Here is a 26,345-nt window from a genome sequence, read left to right on the forward strand (position 1 = left end):
CTGTTGGTTCTATGATCAGTCGTAGAGATCTTTAGACCAGTCGAAGACGTGATTTACTCACCTATAAATAGAGCACGAATCTCAAAATAAAATATGAAATTCAAGCTAATTTAATTCGGCCTTCTGAGAGATAAGTATGTGCTCCATTTAAGCTAAGTGTGCATGTTTAATATTCTCTTTCTTTAGCTTTTAAAATTGATTTTGTTTCTTGTATTCCAATCTAATCTGAAAAAGAGGAAGTTTCATTTTTCCTTTTTCTGGAATCAAAATCAATTAGTGCTAGCCCCATTTGGTTTAATTTAAAATCTATTAGAACCTAGAACCAATATAAACTAAGTATTGGACATTGAACTTTGACATTCAAATCTCTACTCCGACTTAGTTCTTCTGGGCTACTACAACAAAGGAGAAATTCAAGTAGTTTACGTTTATGTAATTTACTTTCATTTGGTTTTCTTTTGGAATTTGCCAGAAAAATCTCATTGTATTGGCTATCTGAGGAGAGCCAGGAAAACTCAGAAGAGGGGTTTTTTTAATTGTGTAAGCCCACAGAGAAAGACACAATTGTGAAGGTTTTGGGTGAACCTGGAAAACCTATCTTTGATATTGAACGCTGATATCCCCTGTGTGAGGATATTAGGAGTGGAGTAGCTATGTGGCTGTTTATTAACAGTTGGTGTACACACAGGCGAACCACTATAATCCCTTGTGTTTTGTGATTGTGTGGTTTATATTTCATATCTTTAATTATTCATTTGTGGGATGTATATGTGGATGTGAATGTTGTAATTATTTTATTTCAAGCTCAGTGGGGAATGTTGTAATAGTTTAGATTTATATTTCTGCAATTTATCTCTTGCTATCTCTATATTAGTTTGAGCTTCAGTTTCTCTATTTGTTCTAGTAAGGTTGCCCAGCCATTTTTATGGAGCATGGCTGTCCTTAGAACGATCAATATTTTGAGATTGCATTCAGTATTGTGTATTGATTTATTTATTTGGCTATCTCTCTTTCTTTATTTCCGCTGTATTTATTTTAAATTTGGCATAGTCGTATTCACCCCCCCCCCCCCCCTCCCCCCTCTAGGACATATAGCTTGGCCATTTCAAGTGGTATCAAAGCCTAATAGCTCTCTTTCTTATTTGGATTTAATTCCTGAGCTAACGATCTAAGCTTTATATAAGATGTCAAATTTTGATAGCCTTTCAGTCACTAGGCCTCCACTTTTCGATGGCACCAATTATGCCTATTGGAAAGCCAGGTGAGGATCTTCCTCAAATCCATGGATGAAAGTGTGTGGCTATCCACAGTGAATGAATACGGACAATAAGTCCATGAATACTCCTCCCAAGTTTGTAAAGGGAGAGACCTTAAACTCAAAAGGGAAAGATCAAATGTTTTCTAAAATCTCTAAATCTTTTTAAAAACCTAAAAGTAATTATATCAACTATAAAAAGAAAAATCAAAATCTTTTGGTTGAAAAGATAGTTGATTTACTTAAGGAGCTTCTAAAGTCTGACTCAATAGGTCATACTTATAATTCTTACAAATGAAAGAAGACCAACTATCCACCTAAATCCAAAATGGTTATGAAATGGGTCCAAAGGTCACTTGTTTGGTTACTCACACTGCTTTTAAAGCAACAAGCTATTCTAAGTGGTACCTAGACAGTGGATGCTCAAGGCATATGACTGGTGATAAAGGTTTATTCACCAATTTCAAAGACATGACTAATGGTTCAGTCACATTTGGTGATGGCAGCAACTGCAACATTATGGGCCAAGGTACGGTTCAACTCTATAACATTCCTTTGTTTAAAAATGTTTTGTATGTTGAAGGACTGAAACATAATCTTCTAAGCATATCTCAAATTTGTGATAATAACCATAGTATACGGTTTTCTAATCAAAGCTGTGAGATTCTAAACAACAAGGGTTCAGTAATACTAATTGGACGTAGAACATCTGAAAACTGCTATATTGTTAGCGAATCCAGCTCATCTAATCAATCATGTTACATGGTCCATATAGACGAGACTGATTTGTGGCACAAACGTCTTGGACATGTACACTACTAAAATCTATATAGATTGAGCAAACGGGAACTTATAAGAGGTCTACCCAAACTACAAAAATTAGATAAAATATGCCAAATTGGCAAACAAACGAGGAACTCACACAAAAAGGTGAATTCCAATACCACATCAAGACCACTCGAGCTTCTCCATATGGATCTTGTAGGACCTACCAGGACGGAAAGTCAAGGTGGCAAAAGATATATCTTAGTAATAGTAGATGACTTTACCAGATATAGATGGGTTGTCTTCTTAAGAGACAAATCAGAAACCCTTGAAGAAGTGAAAAAGGTTCTCAAAAGGATTCAAACTGAAAAAGGTTCTCAAAAGGATTCAAATTGAAAAAGGTTCTCAAGTCAGTAAGATTCGTAGTGATCATGGATCTGAATTTGAGAATAGCGGTTTTGAGAAGTTCTGTAGCGAGCAGGGAATATTACATGAATTCTCAGCGCCTAAAACTCCACAACAAAATGGTATAATTGAAAGGAAAAATAGAGTGCTTTAAGAAATGGCTAATGTAATGAAGCTCTCTAAGAATCTTTGGGCTGAAGCAGTCAATATAGCTAGCTATATCATTAACCGGGTTTACACTAGTAAAGGTAATAATAAAACGGCTTACGAAATGTGGTTCGATAAAAAGCCTACTGTCAAATACTTTTGAGTTTTTAGCAGCAAGTGCTATATTTTATGAGATCGTGAATATCTGGGAAAGTTTAATACTAAGAGTGATGAAGGGATCCTTTTAGGATACTCATCAAACAGTCGAGCTTATAGGGTTCTGAACAAAAGGACTGGTGTGATTCAAGAGTCTATCAATGTAGTCATTGATGATCACTTAAACACACCAGTCTCAAGTTCAGATAATGATGAAGTTCTAGTAATTAATAAATCTGATATTCATCCAATCAGATTGATTCTGAACTGAGGACTGTTAAAGATCATCCAACCACACAGATTCTTGGAAACCCTCTCACTAGTGTTCGTACCCATAGACAACTTGAGGATATATGTAATTACGTATGTTTTACATCCCAGAAAGAACCATCTAACGTAAAAGAAGCCCTTGCTGATGAAAACTGGATTGTTGCAATGCAAGAAGAACTTAACCAATTTGTGACAAATAATGTTTGGTATCTCGTACCTAGACCTAAAGATAAACACATAATTGGAACCAAATGGATTTTCAAAAATAAGTCTGACAAGCTTGGAAATATCATTAGAAACAAGGTTAGGCTAGTGGTACAAGATTACACTCAAATTGAAGGTATTGATTATGATGAAACCTTCGCACCAGTAGCACGTCTTGAATCAATTAGACTCTTTATATTCATTGCGTGTTTTAGAAAGTTTAAGATTTACCAAATGGATGTGAAAAGTGCATTTTTAAATGGCGATCTACATGAGGAAGTCTATGTTGAACAACCGATGGGTTTTGAAGACCCCAAAAATTCTAATCATGTGTATCACCTTAAAAAGGCACTTTACGGTTTAAAACAAGCTCCTAGGGCATCGTATGGGAAACTAACAAAGTTTCTATTAAGCCATAATTTTCAAATGGGATGTGTTGATAAGACTCTGTTTATTAAAAAACATAATGATCATATTTTAATAGTACAGATTTATGTTGATGATATCATTTATGGATCTACCTGTACTGACATGACTATTGAGTTTGCAGATTTGATGAAATCTCAGTTTGAAATGAGCATGGTTGGGGAATTGAATTATTTCCTTGGGTTGTAAGTAAAATAAAAACATGATGGAATGTTCATTTCTCAATCTAAATATGCTATGAATTTGATTAAGAGATTTGGATTTGAGAATGGTAAGAATTTTGATATTCCTATAAGTACAACTTTGAAAATCTCAAAAGATTCTACAGGTAAAAATGTAGATCCGAAATTATATCGGAGTATGATTGGTAGTTTACTGTATTTAACTGCTAGTAAACCTGATATCACTCTAAGTGTTGGTATTTGCGCTAGATATCAGTCTGATCCTAAAGAGTCACACTTGACTACTGTCAAGCGGATTATGCGATATGTCGCAAGTACTGTTAATCTCGGTCTCTGGTATCCACATAAGACTAGTGTTCAATTAGCTGGGTACTCGGATGCTGACTGGGTGGTAATCTTGATGATAGAAAATCAACCAGTGGTGGTTGCTTTTATATTGGAAACTGTTTAGTTTCTTGGTTTAGCAAGAAACAAAGTTCTATATCACTTTCAACAGCTGAAGCTGAATATATCACAGCTGGTAATGCATGTACACAGCTTGTTTAGATGAAACGTATGCTAAATGATTATGGAATTAAACAGGATTCTATGTTATTATATTGTAATAATTTCAGTGCCATAAATATTTTAAAAAATCCAATTCAGCATTCTCATACTAAGCACATTGACATTAGATTTCATTATATTCGAGAATTAGTAAAAGAAAAGGTTATATCTTTGGAATATATCCCTACCGAGAATCAACGTGCTGACATTTTCACTAAACCGCTCGATAAAAGCAGGTTTAACAAAATGAAATTTGATCTTGGCATGTGCATTTTAAAATGAGTATTTATGCCTATTTGTATCATATTATATATAATTGCTTGATTAGATTTCAATTTTTGTATATAATGCTGGAAATCAGATTTTTGGCCGGTGTACTCGACCAGTTGTGAGTATACACGACCAGTCGTGTTATGACTAGTCGTGTACATCCATGACCAGTCGTGAATCACGTGAATCACTTAAAATTTGGGGAAAACACTTCATCTTCTTCATTTCCTCTTCACTCTCCAACGAGCCAACGCCCGACTAGTCGAACCCTTCCTTCAAAATCTTAAGGTTAGTGCTCCATTTGCATTTTTCTTGTAGATTAGTGTCTAGATTACTTCTATTTTCCTCTTGAAGTTATCTATTTCAAATTTCATTGAGATTTAGGGTTTTTCTTTTGTAAAATCTGATTTGAGAAAACCCTCTTCTCAATCCTTTGCAACTCTTTATTTTCTTGAAATCCCGGTTGCAAATGGCATCTAGAGGGAGAAAGACATCATCCCGTGGTCCATCTTCTTCCTCCAGATTGGCCCTTATCACCAAACGTCATCTTCGAGCTCCCGAGGATGATCCATCTTATGTTCGAGACATCAGATTGCGTAACTTATTGTTGAACATCTTGTTGATATTAATCACGTTGCTCCTTTTGATATCCTTCTTATGCTCCAAGCTGTAGGTTGGGATAACTTATTGCATTGGGGTGGGCCAGCATAATGGTCCTTTGCCCAGTCCATGTTCACATGCATAAGTGCTTTTTCATTGGAAAATTTAACTTTTAAGATAGCAACAAGAGAAGGACCATTTGACGTTGATTGTCATTTGATTTCAGCTCTTATGGAAATTCCTGTGAATGATGAGGGCATTCCTATCCATAACTTATCTGAAAAACCCTCAGTAACTGAAAAACGTATGCTCACTAGAGATTTATGCAATTTGGATGTTCAATGGACACATAAAGGGAATGCGCTTCCCTCAAAGTATCTGTTACCCAAATACAGAGTTCTTCACAAAATCTTTGTGTCTAACTTGTATCCTCGATCGGGTAATAAATATGAATTGACTTCCTTCATGGTTTGTGTTCTTCATGCTGTTGCCAGCGGTGCTCATGTTTGTCTACCATCCTTGATTTGTCACTCCATTATTCAGTTTCGACTCCATCCAGGTCACAGTGACATTCCTTTTGGTTATTTGATGACTGTGTTGGCTACGCATATGTTAGTCGATATGCCGGTTGGAGAGGCCCCTATCCATCATCTGATGTTTAACAATTCTAATATCAATAAGATGAAGCTTGATTTCCTTCCTGGCCAAGGTGCTGGTGTTGGCAATGCTGAAGCTGAACATGAGGAAGAAGCTAGTGATCTTCCTCCTGATGATATTAACATGGATGATATTTTTGACGAACTTGAATCTGATTCTGCAAATGATCCAGATTATGAGCCTTCTGAGTTTGATGCACGTCTGCGTGCATTGGAAGATAAGGTTGAGAATATGAATGTTAAGATGGAAAACATGTCTGTTGCCCATGATTTACAATTCAAGTATATGCACAAATATCTTAGGCGCTTGAACAAGGGCATGCATCAACTTGATCCTTCCATCCCTGCTCCTTCATCTAGTTCAGATTAGTTCTTTTAAGTTTACTAGTCTGTTATAACTTTATTACTCTTGCGCTAGCTTAACTGGTTTTGAGATTGTAGCTATCTTTGACTTAGCTCAGTTTATGAATTATGTGGGTTGTTTATACTGGTTACTCATATCTTGTCTTGTTACTTGTCATATATCTCTTTACTTCTTTCTCCTTAGTCATCCGTTCTGTGCTTCCTTTTTCCTATTGTGACAAAAAGGGGGAGAATGGATATGGATGTGTCTAATGATTATGTTATGAGGAGGGAGTAGCATTGCGTTTTTGATGTATGTTACTAAGGGGGAGTATGTGCAGAGGTAGACTTTATATTATGTACTATATGTTATGTTGAATATTGATTTACAGGTTTGCAAGATCAAGTTAGTATGCCGGTTGATAACAACTGGTGCAAGATTCTTTAATCAGATATTCCGCATTTTGTAACATATCTTGGAAGTGTGTTTTGTCACTAATTTGACGAAGGGGGAGATTGTAAGTTTTATAGTTTATGGCCCCTTTTTGTTGTTAAATTTGTGGTGCCAAAGACACTGTTATGAAGCTTGCATATGTGAAGAACAAAGCTCTACTCAAGATCAGCTTTGATTGACAAGCACTGTTCACAAGTCAAGACTCGAGAAAGTGAGATTGTTCGACTTAATTCAAGACAAGGATAATGCAAGATCTCAAGAAGCTTTCAAGTTTGAGCTACATTAAGACTTCAAGCTTCATTACTTTCAAAGGTCACTCGTCTCTAAGTTTCAATGTCCTTACTTCACTATTGAGGTATAACTGACCTTAGGTTGACCTTCAGAGTAGGTCATTTTAGATACATAATTCATATGTTTTATATAAGTGAGTTTAGTCTGTTCTAAGACTAGTCCTGGACTTTGTTCGACTAGTCCTAGCACCTTCGACCAGTCTAAGAATTTCCTAGATCAATTGTAAGTTTGTTGCAAAATTCAGAAATTTTCTGTTAGGCTTCGATTAGTCTTAGGGACTGTTCAACTAGTCGTATGAATAGTGTCAACTATTTCTTCGACCAGTTGTAGTCCTACGACTTAAAGTACAGTGTTGAAATTCGGCTAGCTTCGACTAGTGGTGAGCAACCTACGACCAGTCAAAGGAGACCTACGACCAGTCGTAGACCACCTACTACCAGTCGTGAAACCGCGAGATCTTATCGCACCTGAATTTTCAAATATCTGTTGGTTCTATGACCATTCGTAAAGATCTTTAGACCAGTTAAAGACGTGATTTACTTACCTATAAATAGAGCACGAATCTCAGAATAAAATATGAAATTTGAAGCTAATTTAATTCGGCCTTCTGAGAGATAAGTCTGTGCTCCATTTAAGCTAAGTGTGCATGTTTAATATTCTCTTTCTTTAGCTTTTAAAATTGATTTTGTTTCTTGTATTCCAATCTAATCTGAAAAAGAGGAAGTTTCATTTTTCCTTTTTCTGGAATCAAAATCAATTAGAGCTAGCCCTATTTGATTTAATTTAAAATCTATTAGAACCTATAACCATTATAAAGTGAGTATTAGACATTGAACTTTGACATTCAAATCTCTACTCTGACTTGGTTCTTCTGGGCTGCTACAACGAAGGAGAAATTCAGGTATTTTACGTTTATGTAATTTACTTTCATTTGGTTTTCTTTTGGAATTTGCCAGAAAAATCTCATTGTATTGGTTATCTGAGGAGAGCCAGGAAAACTTAGAAGAGGGGTTTTTTTTAATTGTGTAAGCCCACAGAGAAAGACACAATTGTAAAGGTTTTGGGTGAACCTGGAAAACCTATCTTTGATAGTGAACACTGATATCCCCTGTGTGAGGATATTAGGAGTGGAGTAGCTGTGTGGCTGTTTATTAACAGTTGGTGTACACACAGGCGAACCACTATAATCCCTTGTGTTTTGTGGTTGTGTGGTTTATATTTCATATCTTTAATTATTCATTTATGAGATGTATATGTGGATGTGAATGTTGTAATCATTTTATTTCAAGCTCAGTGGGGAATGTTGTAATAGTTTAGATTTATATTAATACAATTTATCTCTTTCTATCTCTTTATTAGTTTGAGCTTCAGTTTCTTTATTTGTTCTAGTAAGGTTACCCTGCCATTTTTATAGTACATGGTTGTCCTTAGAACAATCAATATTTTGAGATTACATTCAGCATTGTGTATTGATTTATTTATTTGGCTATCTCTCTTTCTTTATTTATGTTGTATGTATTTTAAATTTGGCGTAGTCCTATTCACCCCCCCCCCCCCCCTCTAGGACATATAGCTTGGCCATTTCAAAGTCTTCCAAGCTACTCCAGCCCTGAAAAAAATGAGAAATAAGATGCTTAGGCAAAAATCCTAGTGAGTACACTCGTGTGTGCAGTGTGTCCTACATGAAAGTAAGATAAATATGCCACGAAGAAATCATGTATGTTGAAAGGCGTGTAGTACGTAAGGTATGATGCCGATGCCAATGCAATGCATATGCATCATAGTAATACTCCGAATCAATGCTACCCACATCACCAAGTCCTATTTTCATTTCTCCTATACCACAGCCATAACCGTATTACACGCATCCGTAATCACATCATTATTATCATAGTATCATGCCATACCATAACTGTATATCTCAGGAAATACTGTGGTCAATACCAAGAACCAAACACTAGTAATCGACCTCGCATACCCGCCCTGTGGTGGACTTCCACCAACTGTATATCATGAAAAACACCGTGGTCAATACCTATACACCAAACACCAATAATCGACCTCACATACCCACCCTGCGGTGGACTTCCACCCGTCATGCCAGTAGCGGACTTCATTCGCGCTTCTCCTCGCCTGTGGGTCAAACCGGTCCCTGTTTGCACCTCAGCCCTTAAGCAAGTTGGACCCACCTCTTCTCAACCCAACCTCGTCAGTGGGAGTCAAATCTATGACCCATGTATCCACTCGGCCCGATGGTGAGGCAACCCTAGCTAGCATAGGGGTTTAAGGACTTTCTACCCAAGGGGCACATCATCCCCTACTATTTCCACACTAACGATGTCCCGTTCATTTTCAGGGATAACGCAAGTCATCATCATAGATGTACATTTTATCGTTAAGATCCTACTCATGTTATACAGCACGACTGTGGTATTTCGATCATCATATATGTGATGATTATACATGAATTCAAGCAACAATGATAAGGCATACGTTCAAGTGCATGTGGTATGCATATAATGTCATGAGTTTAAGGTCTGCTTAACCTTTAAGGAAAAAATGACGTATAATCATCATATGCCACTATCAACTATATCAATCCATGATCATGTGACTAAACTAAAGAGGACATATCTTACACATGAACAAATGTATTGAAGTACACTTGCACATACCATCATTCCATAGTACATGAGTATGATCAATATCAACATGGTTAAGTAGATGAATTTAGTATGCTAGGGAGTGGAACAACATTAATCAAGCATTAAATCACATGCTTCTATTAACCACAATTATTGACATCACTAATATCATCCATAACTATCATAATTACGAGCATTAATTGTAGTAAGAGTTACACCATATCCTTCGCAAGATAGATATTCCATTAGTGGCTTTGGCCTGATATGATTTTCTTTTATTGGGACCACATGGTTACACCCTAACTGGGCTTTATGGTTAATGAGTGGTGATGACGCAAAGTACATGCACCAAGTGATTATGAGATGAGAGGCATAATTATAACATGAGCCACAGGATGGATGGTGCTGGTGAAACTCATATAATGTAGAGGGCTTCACCTTCAAGTGAGTTGTTAGTAGGTTAGATTTGCAAATAATTATCATAGTAGTTTTACAATAGTTAGGAAGGCACAGGTAAACCTCATAAGATATAGTGAACCCTAAGTTGAACGACTTGGGTATATAATATACAAATAAGAGTTAGTCACGGTTGGATGACGTGGGTTTGTCTCATACAATGTAGTAGGTCCTACTTCCAAGTGGTACTGCAAGCAGATGGGTCCACACAAATATTACGGTGGCTCCCAATAAGTAGATAGTATAGGTAACTCACATACATTAAGGTAGTACAAGGAAAAACAGTTCAGATGCACAAGGCACACGTCAGCAAGCTCCATGATTGAACTGTTCGGTTGGCAAAACAATTGAACAGAGTGGATAAAATACAAACATTGAGTGAGTTCACAAGTGTTTGAAAGTTATACGTTCAATTAACACTATTTCATGTCGTTTGACTTATTTATGAATTGGATCTAGGTCATTTTAGAATCATATTCTAGATTTAGCTAGCCTAATGAATAAATGATGAAATATGCAATACTCACATCAAAGTAGGGTCCATAATCAATCTGACACCCCTAAGTTCACATACAGAATAGGTTACACCATCAGCATAGCCCATGAGTCTGAGCAATCACACAATTATTATATGCCCACATGGTCTTATGGCCACTCCATTATTAGAAGTCCATATGGTTGAGTGGCCACACAAATGTCACTCTACTAGTCATAATAAGGGACTTAAGGTTAGATGGTTATGTACTTTCATTACATCATAGCTCACATAATGGGGCAACCACTTTACTAAACTTTCACATGGTCAGGCGGTAAGTACCACAATTTCATATAGTTTAATATGTATACAATTACTATCATGATCTAATGTCCACATTTCAAAATATTCAAAAATAATCGAGCAATCATAATCCTACACACGAATACAAGGTTACACTAATTATGACAAGTCTTATACTACAACCACTTCACATGTCACATAGTTAATAACTCATATTCGGTGTCACATGGTTAAGAGCCAAGAGCCATATTTCATCATACAATTTATGGTTTAGAGATCACATTGCATAGAATCCAGGACCTTGATAGCATTAGCTTGGGTAACATAACCCTACATCACATTCGGCTTAGTGTACAACTCGGTCATATATGATTCAAGTGGCGGTATCTATATTGATAAGCACAAACCTACGTTGTTGAATGGCCATCAATGCCACTTGATTTTATATGCTTAGGTGGCCTTGTACGTATTTCACATTCATATAGTTAGATGACTACATATACTACATATATTCCACCATTGCTTATGATTAAGTGGCTATACATACGTCAAATACCCACATGATTAATGGGCCAAACAGGTATATCACACCCTCACACTACTAGAGTCTACATATTTGTTATAATCAAACATGTTTAAGGATTAAACACAAGTCGCATGATCCTATTACTTAGGGCCACACTCTAACCAAAGTGCCAAGTGATCAAGGGCTATCCACAATCAGCCCATTAAAGGGATTAATCATCATTACTTCAAAAATTACAGTACCAGTTTGTCATATATTCAACACATGGAGATTACATACTCTTGTCGAAGAGGCCCAATGGTTGGCCCAAACAAGGCTACCACTGATGGGCCCACATGGCATTCACTTAAAATGAGCCTTAACATTCTTGAGCCTACACATCAATGGAATTCACAATGGGTTCTATGTGTCAGGGCTCATGGGGCTATCCATTCGTCATACTTGTATCAATTTTAGCCTGTCCACGCATTACATGGTTACATGATTGTACACCATCAATATATAGAAATTTTAACAAAGATCCGGACCATTCACATATCACATTTACAAATAATCCAATTTGCATAATTAATGGGTCACCAATCCATGGTGGACCTGGGGCTTAAAATCAAGTCAATCTATGGCACATGTGGGCCACACCACACATAAAAGTTGAGAGGATTACCCTCCATTAAAACATTCATAATCACTTGTTGGGCCACCAAAGCGTGGTTCACAAATCCAGCCCATCCATTATGTGTGTCCCACTTAGTTAAGGGGTCAGGACAAGTTTCAGATACATCCAAATTTTAGGTGGACCCTAGCAAGTAATTCTATATACTCGAGCTCCAAGTTGTATGAAAGGTTCAAGGAGATCAAAGTTACATGGGTCCCAAAGCAATATATTTATTATATATACACAGATCATTTATTTTTTAGAGATCATTTTAGAGCATTAAAATGAATCATATCCAAAGACTATTTGGACCTCACCACAAATAGCAGTGACGATAATGATTTCACAGTTAAACAATTCATAGGGCCTGCCATAACGTTTATTTTCCATCCAATCTGTTCATAAGGTCACAAAGGCCTAAATTAAGGGGAAAAGCAAATTTCATATTGTTCCAAAACTCCTATGACCCAAAATTCAATGGTAAACATTCAATCCCCTACTGCATTTGTAGTGTGGCCCACTTGATAGTTAGATCTATCTTATTTTTCTTCTCAAGCCTTAAGAGAAGCTCGCCAAATGAATGGACGATTTTGATATAACACAAACCTCATGATCAGATTGATCCAGCTTCCTATTTTTTTATATTGTATTTTTATTTATTTATTTATTTATTTTATTTTTTATATGGTGTGGGCCACCTGAGTTCCATGTATGGCTGATTTTTGGGGGTGACCCATTTTTAAAGGGGACCCATCAAATGCATGGTGTAGATGCTCAACATGCATCAAGGTGGGGCCTATAGTGGGGCCCACTTCCTTCCAGCATCAGCAGCAGGATGCTGCTTGCTGCAGGGTTAGACGCTGACAGTGACAGCATCCAATGCTGTTTGTTATTATTATTTTATTTTTTTATATTAGAGGTTTTTTGTAGGTGGGGTCCACATCAAGACGATCCAGTCCGTCTGCTATTTTTTTGGGCTCGTGACGGGTCTAATGAGACCAATATTTAATATATTTTGATGTACAAAAATATTATATAGCAGGCCCTAATAAATTATTAGCATTAAAACAATCTCTTTGATGTTGGGGCCTACCTGAGATTTAGATTGGCTTCATTTTTCGGATCAATGCCTAAAATGAGCTGGGAAATTGGATGGACGGTGTGGATTAAATATATACCTCATGGAGGGGGGCCATTATGGACCCACAGCTCCAACCCCTTTCCTCTTTCAAGTAGCAGCCGCAGGGACACTATTGGCGGCAGCATCCCCTGGACGCTGGCAGCAACAGCGTCCACCCCTTGTGTATTTTTTTCTGTATATTTATTTATTTATTATTATTATTGTTATTATTTTACATGATGTGTGCACATGTGTGCATGGGTGTGTGTGAGAGAGAGAGTTTGGCCAGCCCAAAAGGGCCATTCTTTGGATGGTTTAGATGGCATACAAAGGTTCTGGTGGGGCCCACTACCAATGGGTCCCACATAAAGTCTATAATGAATTATTATTCTATTTTATTTTTTATACGAATCCTCTTATGCATCCACACCATTAATCACATCAATATCATCATATCATCACAACTATTAATCATATTTTTATATGAACTCTCCTATACATCCACACTGTTGATCACATCATTATCATCAAATCATCACCACTATTAATTATCTAAATAATAAAAAAAGAACAAACCATAAGAGTGGTGGGGGGTGTACTCACCTTGATGAATTAGATGGATGGAAGGGATGGAATTGATGGTTGAGATGGATGGAAAGGATGGGATTGATGGAGTTGATGGCCCACCAAGATCACTCTCTCTCTCTCTCTCTCTCTCTCTCTCTCTCTCTCTCTCTCTCTCTCTCTCTTTGTGTAAAAAAATGGTGAAATGTTAAGGAATGAAGGGATATATGTAGAGAAATTGTTAAAATGTGGTTAAATTCAATTAATGTGATCTTAGTGAGCTTAGACTAAGATTATGACAATTAATTCATGATTTGTAATTAATGGTGGATTAAAGGAGCGTGGGATGGCATGGTGTGATGATGTCATACATAGGGTATGGAATGGAGAGGTGTTGACTTTGGGGAGCACATGAGAGATGGGAGGTATGAGTGTGTGACATCACCCACATGGGTAGAGATTCTCTCACCCATGTGTGTATGACATGTGTTGTGCACATGTGTGCAATGGAGTACATGGTGCCTTGCGCACATGATACACTAATAATTCTTCATGGCGTATCTCACTAACAGAGTATCGTACAGACGCATGGGTTATACCTCCACAATCACGACGACGGAGCAGTCGATATGAAATAGGTTTCGGGGTCTTGAGGTTCCAGTCAGTTGGGTGTGTATTATGAACGGCCATTCCAGGTCTAGCTAAGGGTGTCGATCATTGTGTTCATATGCATAGAAAATGGTATGGAATGGACGGGGTGTTACAATCTACCCTCCAAATAAAAAATTTCATCCTCAAAATTTCTAGTTCTAAGCACACTATCAAACTCATAATATGGAATCCAAACATACATATCACCATATATATCAAACAATCATCCATCAAAAACTAAAGGGTATTGCTCACAGCTATTTCCCTCGTGCTTGGATGCTAAGTATAGTCTCTATGTTCTCAACTAGGGAATCTTACTTAAACTAGGTTCTCAAACTGGGAATCCTAGATTCATGTCTCTAAATTCATATAAATCAGGGGCACTAATAACATCTAGGTTCTCGATCAATGATGGTGGGAAACCTAGTTTAAGTTCTTTTATGTTTTCCATTTATTGACTTTGCTCGTAAGTGATCCCAAATCTTACGCTCTGATACCATCTTCTGTCACGCCCCGAATCCAGGGACAGATAGCTTCCATGATGCCCCGAATCCGGCACTCGACTTCCATACACCAAGTCCCGAGTTCAGTGCACCACAAGGAAGATTTTTTTACTGAATTTTTTTTATTATTATATATACATATAATAATACCTGAGCATGAAGATCCATGATCAAAATACCAAGCAACACTCTCCATTATAAATCCTGATGGTTACAAGTATAATGCTTTCCAAAAGGTACATAACGTCAACATTGCCAAATCGAAAAATAGATTGAATGCATCGAGAAAGCTAAGTCTTCTAAGCTACTCCAGCCCTGAAAAAAATGAGAAATAGGAAGCTTATGCAAAAAGCTTAGTGAGTACACTCGTGTGTGTAGTGTGTCCTACATGCAAGCAAGATAAATATACCACGAAGAAATCATGTATGGTGAAAAGTGTGTAGTACGTAAGGCATGATGCCAATGCTAATGCAATGCATATGCATTATAGTAATACTCTGAATCAATGCTACCAGCATCACCAAGTCATATTTTCATTTCTCTTATACCACAACCATAACCATATTACACGCATCCGTAATCACATCATAATTATCATAGTATCATGCCATATCATAACTGTATATCTCAGGAAACACTATGGTCAATACCATGCACCAGACACTAGTAATTGACCTCGTATACCAGCCCTGTGGTGGACTTCCACCAACTGTATATCATGGGAAACACCGTGGTTGACACCTATGCACCAGACACCAGTAATCGACCTCACATACCCGCCCTGCGGTGGACTTCCACCCGGTATGCCAGTAGCGGACTTCATTCGCGTTTCTCCTCACCGGCGAGTCAGACCAGTCCCTGTTTGTACCTCAGCCCTTAAGCAGGTTGGACCCACCTCTTCTCAACCTGACCTCATCAGTGGGAGTTAAATCTATGACCCATGTATCCACTCGGCCCGATGGTGAGACAACCCTAGCTAGCATTGGGGTTTAGGGACTTTCAACCCAAGGGACACATCATCCCCTACTATTTCCACACGATGTCCCGTTCATTTTCAGGGATAACCCAAGTCATCATCATAGATGTACATTTCATTGTCAAGATCCAACTCATATTATACAGCACAACTGTGGTATTTCGATCATCATGTATGTCATGATTATACATGAATTCAAGCAACAATGATAAGGCATACGTTCAAGTGCATGTGGTATGCATATAATGTCATGAGTTTAAGGTCTGCTTAACCTTTAAGGCAAAAATGACGTATAATCATCATATGCCACTATCAACTCTATCAATCCATGATCCGGTAACACCCCTTCTATTTCCTCCTTTCCTCAAGATTACATCTTGTACTTTTTGGACATTTGTATATTTTCGAGAGTAGTCTGTCCGTTAATCCCCAAATTCATCAAATCTCTCTCTATGAGTACCTATAAATGGGGAAGGACAAGGGTAAAATGTCAGGTCCTGGAGAATCTTCAAGATGCTCCAGGCAAAAGGTCCTTACTTCAAAGGAACGGGCGAGAGCGCCTCAACATGGGACTCCTACACACCAACGAACAAGACAAACATCGCTTGGTGGGTCCCAACAAGAAGCACCGGCTCCTCCTCCTGCTAGGGTGAATCCGGCACTGGCCAAATACACTAGAAGAAAGTTGTTCCATGAAAGGAAGATAGACAGGGAGTGTCTAAAGCCATATAATCTATAACCCCTGTTGGCCGCAATTGACTGGCTGCCTCTCCTCGATTTTGGTGGCCCGTGTCACTATGAATAAACCTACAACTTCTTTGCTTCCAGTCACTCTCTGGTGGTTGAACCGCCATCTATCACTGTTTCTATTGATGGTGACGATGTAGAAATTACTCCTGCATCCATTACAAACATCTTTGGCGTCACTCTGTCCCCCGTCGGTATCCCTAACTTGGACCTTGAGAATGTTGAAACTCGATCCATGGTCAGGAAATTTCTCTGTAATGTCGTGATATTCTCTGGCATCAAGGCAATGCGCTGAAAGCAAAATTCATGGAACTAAGGTATCGTATTCTACATGGCATCTTCGCCTCTAACATATATCCTCGGAGTACCAATCGTGCCGACCTAACAGGATTCATGGACATGGTAGTATATTCTATAGCAACTGTGATCAAAATATGTTTTCCTACTCTAATTGTTCATCAATTAGTGTATGCGATTCACATTTCTTGAGATGTTCATTTACCCTTTCCTTGGATTATTCACACTGTGTGCAATGCGATCGGTCTTCCAACAACAAAAAATCCAGAACTTCCTCTCAACACTTCAACAAGAACAACATTAGAAGGATGGATTTAAAGTTCCACCAATTTCCCGTAGACCTACCCGAGGAAGGGATTCACGAAGAAGGAAAATGTGGTGAAGGTGCTGTCAAGCCGAAGGCACTAGAATGGCCGAAGGTAACCCTCTCGCATCATAACAAGCTTCGTCTCCATCCGACCCGAGCATGCAAAAAGGTTCAAACTACATCAGGATCGGATTGGAGCGACACTGCGAGAAGTCACTCAGTTGAGGGAGTCAATGAATGTCAGGTTCACTGTGATGGAGTGTTTGGTGCATGGGGTGCAACAGTCGGTACAGCAATTGGTGGATTTGATCACCTGCCAACGTGACGATACAGCACCCTCTTCCTCCGCCCCACCATAGTGTTATCATCGGGGAGCTGTCACATACACCTTATTCTCATCTCCTCGTATGGGCATGAGTATCTTTTTGTATACCCTACGATCGTATGAGTGCACGTGATAGATCACTAACTTGCAAAGTCTAACAAGTTTTTTTTTGTGTTTTGGTTGGGATATCCTCTGAGTGAGGATCATACTTTCTTTTGTGCCCATGGATGGGCTAGATACTTGTGTTGTTATTTCAGGATGGTTGTTACAAAACTGCCAAGCTTGGACAGTCTTTATTTTGGATATTTCTATTAGTAGCCGATTGATAATTCATATATATTTGCTATCAATTATGCGCCTAAGTCTATGGAATACTAGGTTCAATTATGGTTGCTTACTTCTGCATATTCCTTATCACTTGTGCATTGGTTATGTGATTTATGTCTATAATGCTATTGTCTATTAAAATCACAGCTTTCTCTAGACTAGGTTTACATAAGTGTTTTCTATAAGTGACATCATTATCTATCTTACATCTATCTCTTACTGCTTATGCTCTCTACATTTTGGTTCTCCCATATGCTTCAACTTCAGTCAATATCCATTGTAATATTATCCTTTGCCAATGACTGACAAAAAGGGGGAGAACAAATCCACACCCTGAAGGAAAATTGTTGTGTGTATCTATTTTCTGGTATAGGTGTTAGGGGAGCAGTTGCAAGAAGACAGGGGGAGATTGTTGTTAGAGGGAGCAACTACTAAATGAAAGAAAACTGTCATCTATGTGTATGAACTAGATAGCTTTTGTAAAATTGTGTAAAGTTCATGTACACACAATTTAGGGTGTTCGTCTAGGGATTGTTATAGGGTGTTTTGGTGTTTTGTCACGTAATTGACAAAGGGGGAGATTGAAAGTGCCCTAGTTTGTCAATTAGCATGAGCGTTGAGTCAACTAGACAAAGGAGCCCCATAGGAAGATTGATCAAGCATCTGCTATAACAGGATTGTGTCCCAACTCGTCACAGGTAAATCTTAGCCTCACATCTCATGTCCTAAAACACCAAGTAATTAAAACCCTTAAAATTGCATAGAACATCCTAGGGTTTTTTTTAGAAAACTTTTTTAAACTTAGGAAAAAACTTTGAGTTTTCTACCTTTGTCGATATATCGATACATGGAGCAATGAAATCGAACCTTGTTATTAATGTCCTCGAAGATCACTCGATATTATCGAAATAAGGACTTAAGATGTCCAGCAACTACAAAGATCACTGGATTGAATTATCGATGCATCGATAGACCTCTCGATATCATCGAATTTTAAATATCAAGTCCATCGAGTCAACCTCGATATAATCGACATCTGGTCAGTTGTGTCCAAAATGCTACTAAGGCAAGTCATGTGATTCTCAATATATCAAAGGGCTCCTTGATATCCTCAAAATTCAAATCTCGATGATATCAATAGACCGTCGATGATATCGGATTGGGACACAATCTATCCAGCAAAGTTTCAGGTCATTTTTCTTAGATCGAGGGTCACTCGATAAAATCAATATTCAAATATCGATCATATCAAGGCAAGGTCGATGTCATCGAAAGTGGACATAAACTGTCCAACAAAGCTTATAGGAAAATTCCTTGAAATTATCAATGCTTCGACACTGTCATCGATATCATCGACATTCAAATTTCGATGATGTCGAGTGATGATCGATCATATCTTTTACCTGAAATATTTCAAAGGCAAGTACTCTCACATTTTTCAAATGTCAAGGAATCGAACCTCGTGTTGATGAAATCGAAGTTCGAAATCCGATGATATCGACGCATATTCGATTTTCTCGACCAGTTGGCAAAAAGTTTCAAAAGCGTTTGACAGTTGTGTTCGTATCATCGAGTGGCTTGTTGATGCTATCGAGAGTATACGCTCGATGATATCGACCCTGCTTGATGATATCGAACTCTGTCAAAAATATAACCGTTTTATATCCGTTGGAACCTTTTGCCTATTTAATGAGATCTTGCCCTTGGATATTTTGGAGAGAAAATAGAGAGTGCTTTTGAGTGTTTAAACCCAAATCATATACCCTAAGCCTTTTCTCTCATGGAAGTTCATCCTCCAATCCACCCTCATCATTGACATTCAATAGAGTGGATTGGGGAATGAACTTTCGCATTCAAGGATCCTACAACTACCATCTTAATGGTAAATCATTAAGCTGGGATACCTTGAATGCATAAGATGATTGGAATCACAGTGTCTCCTTTATAGGAAAACATTTAATAGAGTAGGATTCCATCATAACCTTGACCCAACCCGTCGCCTTACATTGGTAAATCATTTGAGTTGCGGTTCAAGGGAGATGAAGATTCTTCATCGTCAAAGGAAGAGATCTTCATCAACGTGCTGAATAGGGCTCATCTACTTATCTGTAAGTCATTAGAGTCTAGAGGACCCTTGTGATCATTCCTTCTGTAGGATTGGGTCTAAGGTGTTTCTCACCCCTTTCAAGTCCTCATAGGAGGCCTCCGACGGGAGTGTACATGGTGGGTGCTTTGTGTTGACCCTTGCTCTGTGAAGAGCATAAACTCTTAGGTCCTTGTGTAGGCCCTTGACTCGTGTGGTCTAAAACTTAGGTGTTGTGTGTTGACTCTTGCTCCTGTGTGGGGCATAAAACGTGTCGTGTAGACACGTTAGAGTCAGCCTAGTGTAGGTTGTACTGGTTTGAGGTCAACCTGATTTGAAACCTTCAGTTTGAGGTGAACCTATTGTGAAACCTCCGTTAGTGAGATCCGGTACACTCAAGGGTTGAGTGCATTTGCCGAAAGTGGAGTAGACAAGTAGTTGAACCAGTATAAAAACAACTATGTTTGAGATTATTATTCTTGTCTATTGCTTGTGTGATTTTCTTAAATGTTTTCATACTCGATTATCTGAGATCACACCTCACACACAGTCACATCCATCATAAACTATGATTTGCATCTTGTTTATCTTTTAAATAGTTTTCTGACTGGATCCTCTACTTGGCTTGGAAGTCATTAGAGTTACTTTGAAGCAATCCTAATACATGCATATTTTCTCAAGATACGATTGATAGGATTTTAAATGATTGTAAAATTTTAAAAAGTCCTATTCACCCCCCTCTATGACATATTGGCATATTCCCACTTCAACTATAGCGGTCATTACCGCAATTTCACACGTGGTGTAACACACTTTAATCCAAGGTGACCCTAATGATAGGGTATGCAGCTAAATAACGCACAACAAGTAGCCTCACATCCTACATATAGATATAATAAATAACTAAATAAATAAAGATAGATAAATAAATAAATGACAATGTATAGGTAATAATAATAAAATTTTAATATTTAATAACATAAAGTCATGAGATGGAAAGTCCTGACCTACAGAGTGGGACCTATGGCATGAATTAAAATTTCATGCATGTGTGAAAAGAAAAAAATAATAATAATGATAATAATAAATAATAATATTAAAAGTATTATAACGTGATAATTAATGATATAAAAACATAATAGTTCATATATCCATAATCTAACCATTGATTCTTAACTAAGTGGTCCCTTTTAACCGCTGACATTTAGGTTCAAAATCATCCGACCACTAGACTAACTGAAATCCACCATTAGGAGTAGAAAGTTAAGAGTATGGCCCACCTGAGCTTTGTACCCACCTGATCTTCAGTTAAACTCCATATTAGGGCCCATCTAGTGAAATGGACGGTGTGGATTTATCACTAACATCACGATGGACCCCACACAGGAGTGGTGTACATGCAAGAGGCTGTGCACCAGCCGTGCACAGAGCCTACCTGCTCAATCAAACTGGGTTTGACCGAGCTTTCTCTAAAAGCTTTCTCTAAAAAGAGAAAGTCTCTCTCTCTTTTTCCCCTTCCGTCAGATCCATTAAACGGATGGTCTGAGCGTGAGTTGCGGCCCACCTACACCGACCCTATAAATAATCCAAACCGTCCCTCTGATTTAGGAGGTGGGCTCGACCAAAACCCAGCTGTCATAACAAGTTTTCATTACGTATGGGCACACATTTCTTAGCGCAAGAAGAGCCTACAAACACAAGTTTTCAAAAATGGAAACATTTCTCACCACCAGCTTGGCAATCCGCGTGAGCTGCTCTCTCTCAATCCCAGCCGTCCGTGAGATGAAATCCTAGCCCTTCAGAGCTAAAAGAAAGAGGATGAAAGAGAGAAATGACTATCTCCCTCCAAGCTCGAACCCACCGGCCTAGCCTCCTCCAAGCTTCAATGAAGCTCGTCTACAAGCTTCCTAAGGTCCAAACAGACTGTCCGCAAGAAGCAGATGGGAGGAAGAAAAACCCTCTCCAAATGCGCCATTAATGGCAGGTTGTCTTCTCCACCATTCAAAACCGAGTCGAGATCGGTTCGGACATGCCATCTTCAGCCTCTCACCATATGGAGACGTCCCTGGTGTTGGAAGAAGGAGATGAAAAGAAAATGGGGAGGTGCAGCTGCTACACCACGCCAACACGACCCAACTCGGACCACCCGAGTCGCGGGTGCGACTACTCGAGCTGCTGGGCTGCTCGAACCCAGACTCAGTTGGGTCGACGGAGAAAGAAAAGGAGAAGAAGAATCAGAAAAAAGAAGAAGAGAGGGAATCATATGGTGGCTCGGGTTTGCTACAACCCGACCGAGTCACGGCTGGGAGTGTGCGTCTAGGCACTTATAGTCCAGCTTGTCCTAGCCAAGGGATTGCTGGAAGTCAAGTAGAGGGAAAAGAGAAGAGAGAAAGAAGAAAAGAGAAAGAAAATAGGGAGAGGAAGAGAAATGGAGGGGGAGTTGGGGTGGTGCAACTGCACCTTGTTACTACCACCGAGTTAATGACTCAGTCGAGTCGCTGATTGAGTGGAACTCAGTCCGGTTGTGGCTGAAACCCCCAGGGTAGAGATAGAGAGAGAGAGAGAGAGAGAGAGAGAGAGAGAGAGAGAGAGAAATCAGGAGAGAGAGAAAGGGGGGGGTGGTTGTGTCGAACCAAGTCAACAAGGTGAGTCAACTCTTCTCCCCCAAATGGATTGTTTTGAGTTATGGTTATCGTTAGTATTAAGATGATAATTGAGATTATTGAGTAGGATTAACCGTTAGTAGATTATCTATGCTAATAGTAGTTGTTACAAATAAAACTTCCATTATTAAACATTAGTAATTTACTTATCATCCTTAGGCACAATCATCAATAATAGATCACACTATATATTACCATCTTTACAACTATTTTATGAGGATTGATAACATTAGATATGGTTAGCCATTGGTAAGTTATTTATGCTCAACCTAGTTATCATAAACAAATTTTAGTTATTACATAGTAGAATTTCATTTAACTCTCTTAAACATTATTATTAATGGTAGATCATAGTATTTATTATCGTGGCTAAATCCATTATGGATAGCTATTATTATTATTATTATCATTATAAAATATTTATCATTTTTCTTATGGGATTAGTATAATCCTTGTTAATATGATTATAAGTGTAAATCCTTATTATATTATTGTTAGTAAAAGATCTTATTATTACTACTTGCATTATTAATCATTAAAAGAATAATGGATAATATCAATATATTTAAATATGAACTTGTGCACCATCATTATTAATATGGATGGATTAATAATCCTATCATGAATATTATTTAGCCCATGGTACAATAATAATAATAATAATAATAATAATAATAATAATAATAACATTAATAATAATCTAGGATTCAAATCCTAGGATCTAAGCATTTAACTAAACCCTAAGATGAAACCCTAAAACCTAGGTAATCCAAACTCTAGGTTAAGACCCTAACCCTAAATAGTGTGTAAACTTGGATCTAATTGTACAACTTTACGATTGATGGTAGGAATTGATTCCAAGGGAACACGCATTTTGTACCGATGGTGCGGGCGATTCAAATATAAGGTGATGATTTTTTCCGCTTGAGCTTTCCATTTTCCTATTAGCTTAAGTGATAGTTTTTATTTTAATTTCAATTGATAAATGATATCTTCATTTTATAATCACATGTGTTAATTATTAGAATTGAATTGTTATATTCCATACTTAATGTTTATCCTGCATACTCCCTTATGTCCGTGGAATACTTGTGGATTGTTTCTGGAATTTAAACTGGTACATCAGTGGAAAACCCCCACCTATAAATGTACACTCATACTTGGGATATAACCTGACTGGTTGTGATTGTAATGGACCTTCGGCTTAGTGATTATTGAGTGGTGGTTTAAATTGATCAACAATGTGCGCCTATCATCCAAGATTGTTGTGTCTAATGGTTTTAAGGATGGTTTCTTATTGCATAGTTTCAATATTGGCCCTACGTGGCTTAGTTTTTTTCTAATCGCCCTATGTAGCTTAGTTTCATATTCGTTCTACATGGTTTTATTTTGGTACTTTTCCTAGATGGGTTCGACGTTTTATTTTATACAACTTTATGGGGGTAAGCCCCCATATACTGTAATATGATTGGCTACTAGTTGACGGGTTTCCATTGAACATCCTAAGATGGTAGTCTCATGAGCCGGGGATGGTGGTATGGGACCTATGCCCGAGCTGTCGGCCTATGCTGGGTGATGAACCCCACGTAGTGACCTTTGAGCTATTAAACTGGCTGTTTATAAATGGAATAATAACGGATGGGTTAATCATGCATTAATAGCATTTGGGCGATGACGGGTGGCTAATTCTGGATGATGTAGCACGTGCCCAATAGGATTTAGTTGGGGTATCGTTTCGCTAGCTCCCAGACCATTGACTATCGACCCACCTTCGGTGAGTTTGGCACTATTCATGTACTCTATACTTTCGTTGGTGACCGGCCACATTGGTGAGTTTGGCATTACGCATGTACTATGTACTTTCGCTAGTGACTGGCCACATTACATGGGTTTACCTAAAAGCCAACTGGATAAGCATCTCCAGTTGATGTGCACGCATACATCCATGTATTTAATAAGACTGCATCATGTATTGTTTTGTATGCCTTATAGGTTTTCATAACTATACTTACCTAATGCGATGGTGTATAATCTTTAGGGAAATTCACACTAAGTTGGCCACTCATCCATCAAATATATAACCGTACAGGAAGCACAGCTGGACTAGATGATATATATGTTCAAACTTGATGAGGAGCAGTGTACAAGTGCTAAGGATGAGCAGTGTACAAGTGCCAAGTATGTATGGCTGCAATTGCCAAGAGGAGCTGCGCGATCTTGCGGCTCAAACTTCATATGCATCTTTTTATTTCCCTAGTATAATTTATTAAACTCTTGTATTTGTTATTTCGTAGACATTAGCTTATATAAGTCATTATGGGCAGCTTCTTGTATACTTAAATGATAATGCAACTTTCCTTTACATTTGATTTATCCATACTATGCTAACTACTTACTCTGAATAAAACAAAAAAAAATATATGTGGATTTTGGCTCTTTATAGGTCAACACTTGGGTTTTTGGAAAACGGGTCGTATACTCGGGTCCTGAAAACACAGGGCGTTAAACTGTATCTCACCAACGGAGTGTCAAATTGACGCACAGTTTTCACCGTTGTGATCATAGGAATGACGTGGTTGACATGACAAGGGTTTCGAAGGCATCCGACACAAATCACTTGGGTGGGTGTTCCAGGGTGCTACATACAATCAATCCATGGTGCAGATCAGGTCATGTGTATGCCTAGACTGTTGTGACCATTTGAGAATATTCTGAGCCGGTGCGAAAGTTAGAGTTCCAAATCTATTTAAAAGAGTCTTTTACACGTTCCTAAGTATCTTATAAGGTTTGGGGAGAGAGAGAAAGATTGGGTGGAGCACCGATAATGTCCTTCTGGTTCAATTTATTCACGAGTTCTAGTAGATCTTATTGTTTTTCTTTTGTTGTTAGGGTTAGCTATGTCTAGGTAATCTCTTAACTAAGGCTAAGGGATGAAGCTTCTAATTTAGTTACTATGTTTTAGTTTATTGATTCATATTTTAGGATTTGAATGATGATTAGTTAATTAAAGTTGGTTTGAATTTACTTTAAAGCCTTGAATTGTTTATTTTTGGATTCATTGTCAACCATTATTACAATGGATTCTTTGATTCAGCATTTGGTTAGCTTGATTAAAGAGTAAATCAATCTGTAAAATCCCTTGATCTATTATAGATGTTGGGCATAATAGATGATTGGATTCACTAAAATTGATTACCAAGTGCTTCATGAGAGAATTGTTCAATTAATATCAAACCTTATTGGATGTTTATGAACAAGTTTAACTGTTTGATCTTCCGATTAGAATGGACTGGAATCCAATTCTAGTTAAGTTATAAGAGATGAATCTACGAACTATGCATTGTAATTTCTAAAAGTGGATCTCTGGATCCTTAGTGCATTCTTATTATTATTTTATCTTAAACCATTCGCTAGATTTTAGTTTAGAATTGGCTCAATCCTATTATGCTCTTATCCATATTATAGTCCCTGTGAATCAACCTTGGTCTTATCGAGAATATATTACTTCACGGTCGTGCACTTGGGGTTGTGCAATTCATGGGTTGTATTAGTACCTTTGAGAAGAAAGAAAGAACATGTAAGAAAATTGGGAAAGGAAGAAGAAGTGAAGGAAAGAATGGAAGAAGTTAAGGAAAAGATGAACTTACTTTGCACAAACTTAGCGAAACACCTCAAGCTTGCTGCCTTAAGCTCCCAAGAAGGAAAGAAAACTGAAATGGAGAGGTCGCGATGTCCTATAGGAGGGGTGTATAG

The sequence above is a fragment of the Magnolia sinica genome, chromosome 17, assembly GCF_029962835.1.
Source record: "Magnolia sinica isolate HGM2019 chromosome 17, MsV1, whole genome shotgun sequence".
NCBI classification, from domain to species: domain Eukaryota; kingdom Viridiplantae; phylum Streptophyta; class Magnoliopsida; order Magnoliales; family Magnoliaceae; genus Magnolia; species Magnolia sinica.